This window comes from Cannabis sativa, chromosome 1, assembly GCF_029168945.1.
Source record: "Cannabis sativa cultivar Pink pepper isolate KNU-18-1 chromosome 1, ASM2916894v1, whole genome shotgun sequence".
Lineage (NCBI taxonomy): Eukaryota > Viridiplantae > Streptophyta > Magnoliopsida > Rosales > Cannabaceae > Cannabis > Cannabis sativa.
The window spans coordinates 21,492,878-21,500,042 of NC_083601.1; the positions used below are offsets into that span (position 1 = coordinate 21,492,878).

General features: G+C 41.9%; 1 non-coding gene across 1 annotated transcript; it reads right to left on the reverse strand.

Moving 5' to 3' along the window:
* Positions 1 to 437: 437 nt before the first annotated feature.
* Positions 438 to 544, reverse strand: LOC115711747 (small nucleolar RNA R71). The gene has a single exon (XR_004010625.2). It is a non-coding gene; the product is annotated as a small nucleolar RNA R71 (small nucleolar RNA).
* Positions 545 to 7,165: the final 6,621 nt, after the last annotated feature.

The window sequence follows — 7,165 nt, forward strand, 5'->3', positions numbered from 1 at the left end:
ATAATGTTGGGAACAATGGGCGTAATAATGGTAATAATGGAGGCGTCGTGGAAGATCAAGCTAATGGCCGAAGCTTGAGAGATTACATTCTCCCTACTCGACGGGAGTGCGGTCATGTATTAGGCCACGGCAAAGGTGGATGCAAACAACTTCGAGATCAAACTCTCGCCATCCTTCAAATGGTGCGGTCTTCGGTTCGGTTGGTGGTCTCCCTTCGAAGATCCTAATTTGCATCTCTCTAACTTCATGGAACTTTGTGAAACTTTTAAAGTTAATGGAGTTAGCGACGATGCCATTAGATTGAGGTTGTTTCCATTCTCTCTCGAGAGAACGAGCCAAGAGTTGGTTGAATTCTTTGCCACCGAATTCTATTGCTACATGGAATGATCTCGGCAACAAAATTCTTGTCAAAGTTCTTTCCTCCAGCGAAGTCTGCAAAGCTGAGAGGAGAAATTAATAATTTCTGCCAACAAGATAATGAATCTCTCCATGAGGCCTGGGAGAGGTTTAAAGATCTGATCAGGAAGTGTCCCCATCATGGTATAGAGAAGTGGATGCTGGTTCACAACTTCTACAACGGGTTGGTTGGTAATACTAGAACTCTAATAGATGCAGCAGCTGGCGGAGCTTTTATGAGAAAGAGTGCTAATGAGGCATATGATCTATTGGAGGAGATGGCTCTAAACAACCAGCAGTGGCCAACTGAAAGGAGTCAATCCAAGAAAGTAGCTGGTGTGTTAGAAGTCGATGCCATCACAAAGTTAACAGCTCAGGTTGAGGCATTGACTAAAATCATTGCAGGGCAAGCTAAGCAAGCCCAAATTGTTTGTGAGTTATGTGGAGGAAGTCATCACTTTTCGGAGTGCCAAGCAGATGTGGATGATTTGCCAATGGATGAAGCTAAGGCCATTGGGAATTTTTCACGTAACAACAACAACAACAATTATGGGTTCAACCGAATAACAACCGAAGAAATAGTGGGTTCTATCAACAAAGAAATCGAACCAACGGTTTAATCGGCAACAATCCTGCGGTGGAAGTTCTAGTTTGCGGACAGATTCTTGCTCCAATTCATGACCGAAACTAGATCTTCAATTAAAGACACACGGACTCGGATGGGCCGCCTAGCAACTCGGGTAGCAACCCGCCCTCAAGGAAATTTGCCTAGCACCACTGAAGTTAATCCTAAAGAAAACTGCAAGGCAATTACCCTGAGGAGCGGTAAGAAGTATAATGGGCCTGAGTTACCACAACCAGTTGAGGTAGATGTAGAAATAAATGCTCAACCAGTGCCAACACCAACACCGACAGCAGAGAAGGCTACTGATAGCCCAACACCACCACAACAGTCTCCACCGATTAGTATTGATCATCATGTAAAGATGCCATATCCTCAGAGGCTGAGAAAGTCAAGCTTAGACAAGCAGTTCACCAAGTTTCTAGAAGTCTTCAAAAGACTTCACATTAACATTCCTTTTGCTGAAGCTCTAGAGCAGATGCCAAGTTATGTGAAGTTTATGAAGGAAATTTTGTCAAAGAAGAGGAAGATGGAAGACTATGAGACAGTGGCTCTAACTGAAGAGTGTAGCGCTATTCTACAGAAGAAACTCCCTCCAAAACTCAGAGATCCAGGGAGTTTCACTATTCCTTGTACTATTGGTAAAATTGAAGGGATAAATGCACTATGTGATTTGGGAGCCAGTATTAACTTAATGCCCTTGTCAGTGTTCAAAAGATTGCAGCTAGGTGAAGCAAAGCCAACTACTGTAACTCTTCAATTGGCAGATCGATCGCTAGCTCACCCTAGAGGAGTCATTGAGGATGTGTTAGTAAAGGTGGACAAGTTCATCTTCCCAGCTGATTTCATTGTTCTGGATATGGAAGAAGACAGTAATGTTCCTATCATTCTGGGGAGACCTTTCTTGGCAACAGGGAAAGCACTAATTGATGTTCAGAAAGGAGAGTTAAAGCTAAGGGTACAAGGAGATGAAGTTGTATTTAATGTACTCAAAGCAATGACCTATCCTACAGCTAGTGACAACTGTTTTGCAATTGATGTGGTGGATCAGTTGGTGGAGACAAAGACACATGCTGAAGATCCTCTTAATCTGACTTTGGTACAAGAAGAGGTGGTAGAACAAGATGGTAAGGAAGCTTTTGAATATGCTATGTGGCTCGATTCTTATGGACCGCTGAATAGAAAGTATTACGAAGAGTTAGGAGTCATACCAACAAAGCCTACCCCATCTACTGAAAAGCCTCCTCAACTAGAGTTAAAAGTCCTACCAGAGCATCTCAGGTATGAATATTTGGGTGAAAATAAGACACTTCCTGTTATTGTGGCTTCTTCCCTATCTTCTGTAGAGACAGATAAGCTATTACGGGTTTTAAGGAAGCATTCAAAAGCCATTGGATGGACTCTAGCAGATATTAAAGGGATCAGCCCTTCAACTGTAATGCATAGAATCTTAATGGAGGAAGGAGTGAAACCAACCATTGATGCACAACGTAGATTGAATCCACCAATGAAGGAGGTTGTCAGAAAAGAAGTTTTGAAGTGGTTAGATGCCGGGGTAGCGTATCCTATTTCAGACAGTAAATGGGTGAGTCCAGTTCAAGTTGTTCCAAAGAAAGGAGGGATGACGGTGGTGAAGAATGAGAAGAATGAACTCATCCCAACTAGAACTGTCACGGGATGGAGAATTTGCATTGACTACCGAAAACTCAACAAGGCCACAAGAAAAGATCACTTTCCACTCCCATTCATTGATCAGATGTTAGACAAGTTGGCAGGACAAGAGTACTATTGTTTCCTTGATGGATACTCAGGGTATCACCAAATAGCTATAGCACCGGAGGATCAAGAGAAAACAACATTCACATGTCCATATGGTACTTTTGCTTTTCGACGAATGCCATTTGGGCTATGTAATGCTCCAGCAACATTTCAGAGGTGTATGATGGCTATATTTTCAGATTTAATAGAAAAGTGCATCGAGGTGTTCATGGATGATTTTTCAGTGTTTGGCTCATCGTTTGACCAATGTCTGAGTAACTTGGAGTTGGTTTTAGCAAGATGTGAAGACTCTAATTTGGTGCTGAACTGGGAAAAGTGCCATTTCATGGTTACAGAAGGAATAGTGCTGGGACATAAAATCTCAAAAGAAGGTATTGAGGTTGACAGAGCCAAAGTATCTACAATTGAGAACTTGCCTCCTCCAATTTCAGTGAAGGGAGTTCGAAGCTTTTTAGGTCATGCCGGGTTTTATAGAAGATTTATCAAAGATTTCTCCAAAGTGGCCAAACCGCTATCCAATCTTCTTGCTAGTGGAGTTCCTTTTGAATTTGGGAAAGATTGTCTTGAAGCATTCCAAATTCTCAAGGAGAAGTTAATCTCAGCACCGATTGTGACTACACCAAACTGGGAACTACCTTTTGAAATCATGTGCGATGCAAGTGATTATGCTATTGGAGCAGTCTTGGGACAACGGGTTGACAAGGTATTCAGAACCATTTATTATGCAAGCAAAACCTTGAATGATGCCCAACTAAACTACGCTACTACAGAAAAAGAGATGCTGGCCATAGTATTTGCTTGTGACAAATTTCGACCCTACTTAATTGGTAATAAAGTGATAGTGTATACAGATCATTCAGCAATCAAATACTTGATGACTAAGAAGGATGCCAAACCACGACTGATTCGATGGGTTCTTCTTTTGCAAGAATTTGATCTAGATATAAAAGACAAGAAGGGTACTGAGAACTTGGTGGCAGATCACTTGTCAAGACTAGAGCTGGAAGAAAGTCAGAATACAAAAGAGGTACAAATAAATGAACAATTTCCCGATGAACAACTCTTTAGTGTGAGGGAAAGTCTGATGGTACCATGGTATGCTGATTATGTTAACTTCTTGGCTGCCAATATCACTCCTCCTGAGCTATCTCGTCAACAACTAAAGAAGTTCTTTTCTGAGGTGAAACATTATTATTGGGAAGAGCCAATCCTCTACAAGCACCGTGCGTATCGGATAATAAGAAGGTGTGTGCCCGAAGAGGAGATGTATTCTATTCTTAATCACTGTCATGCTTTACCATGTGGGGGACACTTCAGTGGAACTAGAACAGCTGCCAAGGTGTTGCAAAGTGGATTCTTTTGGCCAACACTTTTCAAGGACGCTAGTACTTTTGTGAAGGCATGTGATCGTTGTCAGCGTACAGGAAACATCTCAAGGAGAAACGAAATGCCTTTGACAGGAATCTTGGAAGTTGAATTGTTTGATGTATGGGGGATAGATTTTATGGGTCCTTTTCCTTCATCGTTTAGCAATTTATACATCCTATTAGCTGTGGATTATGTGTCAAAATGGGTGGAAGCTGCAGCCACACCAGCTAATGATGGTAAAACAGTCCTTCGGTTCCTTCAAAAGAACATATTCACTCGGTTTGGAACTCCCCGAGCAATCATAAGCGATGAAGGGAGTCACTTTTGCAACAAACAATTCGAAGCACTCCTTTCGAGATATGGTGTTCGTCATAGAACAGCTCTACCTTATCATCCGCAAAGTAATGGCCAAGCTGAGATTTCTAACCGGGAAATAAAGATGATTCTGGAGAAAACGGTGCAGAGATCAAGGAAAGATTGGTCAAGAAAGTTGGATGACGCATTGTGGGCTTATAGAACAGCGTTCAAGACACCAATCGGGATGTCACCATATCGGTTGGTGTTTGGAAAGGCTTGTCATCTACCGGTAGAGCTAGAACACAAAGCTTATTGGGCAATGAGAACTCTAAACATGGACTTAAAAGCTGCTGGGCAGAAAAGACTACTACAGTTGGATGAGTTGGAAGAATTTCGAAATGAAGCATATGAGAACGCCAAGATTTACAAGGAAAGAACTAAGAGATGGCATGACAGAAATCTAGTCAGAAAAGAGTTTCAACCTGGTCAACAAGTTCTACTCTTTAACTCAAGGCTAAAGTTGTTTCCTGGTAAATTAAAATCAAGGTGGTCAGGGCCATTTACGGTGATCAAAGTGTTTCCCTACGGAGCAGTGGAACTAAAAGGTGAAAGTCCTAATACTTTCAAAGTAAATGGACAACGATTAAAGCTCTACTTGGGAGGTCAATTTGATCAAACCAAGTCCGCCATGATTCTGGCGCCACTTTGAAGATCTCGATCAACGTCTAGCTGAGTGACGATAAAGTTAGCGCTAATTGGGAGGCAACCCAAGTTTTCTTTTGATTTAGTTGAACTCTCTTTTTAAGTTTACTTTTATTTTTCTTGATGTTCATTCTGTTTCGTTACTGAAAAAAAAAAATAAAAATACAAAAAAAAATTTTTTGGTTTTTGGTCAGTGGCCGCGGCCATGAAATGTCTGGCCGCGGCCAGAATTGTTGGACAGAAAGGAGCATATTTTCGACATTTCTCGCCGCGGCGAGGGGACATGCCGCCGCGGCGAGAATGGACTTACAGAACCACCCAGTTTTTCACGAATTCTCGCCGCGGCGAGGGTATAGGCCGCCGCGGCGAGATTGCCAGATTTCCCTTTTTAAATCCCAAAAACCCTAACATTTCAAAATCACACCTCATTCAAACACTTTCTTCTCCCAGCCGAAAACCACCTCTTTTCACCCTAATTTCTTCATCTAATCCCATTCAAACCAATTTTCCTCAAAATCACCCATAAACTTTCATCCCAAATCATCATAATCTCTTATTTCTCTCATCTAACACTCTTTTCCTCTAAAAATCCATTCCAAAATCCCTAAACCTCACCCAAATTTCAGAAAAATCACTATTCATCTTCTTCTTCCCTAAAGCTTCAAGGTTCTCATCAATGGAGGTTGACTAAAGAGTGATTTTCATTGAGGTATTGATTCTAAGACTTCCATTCCAATTTTTATTGAAAAATTTCTGAATTTGTTGGATAGTTTTGAATTATTTGGTGGATATTTGGGATTTTTGCTATATACATTGTTGAAATTGATTGTGTGAATAGAATTGGGTTAAATTGAAAGGGATTTTAATCCCGGGAAGTCAATTTTTAAGGGGAAGTGCTGTCAAAATTTTGAAAAATCTTGAAAGTTAGAAAAAATTTGGGAGTTATGGGTCCAAAGAGGTCAAGGGTTAATGAAGAGGGAGCTTCATCATCCAACCCATCTAGGGGACGCCCTAACCTTGATAGAGTTAGGTTTGCCAACGTGGAGGCTCAAGAGAGGTTTTTAAAATTGAAAGATAGGGCGTTCATTGAAGATAGAGGGATAGACATAGTCAACCTAAGCCAAACTGCCAATATTCCCCCTGCTTTTGCATCTATTAGGGATCAAATCCTACAGAGGCAGTGGACTAAGTTCGTCGATGTCACTGAGCGTGGTAATCAAACTCTAGCTTTGGAGTTTTTAGCCAACTGGCCTGAAAGAGAGGAGGGAAAAGTTAGAGTTAGGGGGGTTAGAGTGCCTGCTACCGTAGACGCTATTCATGCCCTTTATGAGCTCCGAACTTTCACTTATGAAGAACAACAATTGAAACAACAATTCTATAATAGAAGTACGAATTATGTGGATATGGCTGAGACTCTAGGGTATCCTGGCCTTAGGTTCCATGAGCTTAGTGGAGTACCATACCAATTATACCGATGTGAACTCAATCCAGTGGCCAAGGCTTGGCTATACTTTGTTAGTGCAAGGCTGCTCCCCAACAAGCATTTTTCTGATGCTCAAATGGACAGACTTAAATGGGTTTACGGTATTATGAAAGGGTATAATCTGAATGTGGGGGATATTGTTCGAACAACCTTTGATATTATGGTTGAGGGATCTTCCGGTGGAGGACTGGGGTTGGCTGGAATAATCACTGACCTCTGTGAGAAACATGGAGTACCACAGTACTCATATGATACAAAGGTACCGCCCCAGCGTCCTATTACTTTGGCGACTGTTCTGCGCTTCAAACCTCCTCACCCTCATGGTCAACCGCCAGTTCAAGGAGGTCCTCCGGCAAGAGAAGAAGAGGAACGTGAGGACATCGAACCACCACGTCTTGTCGGGCCTCTTGACCCTGCCATGCAGTACACTCACAATCAGCTGAATTATCTGATTCAGCAGAACATTCATATGCAGAATTACATGGCCCAGAGGAGTATCTTCGATGAGCAGCAGGTGG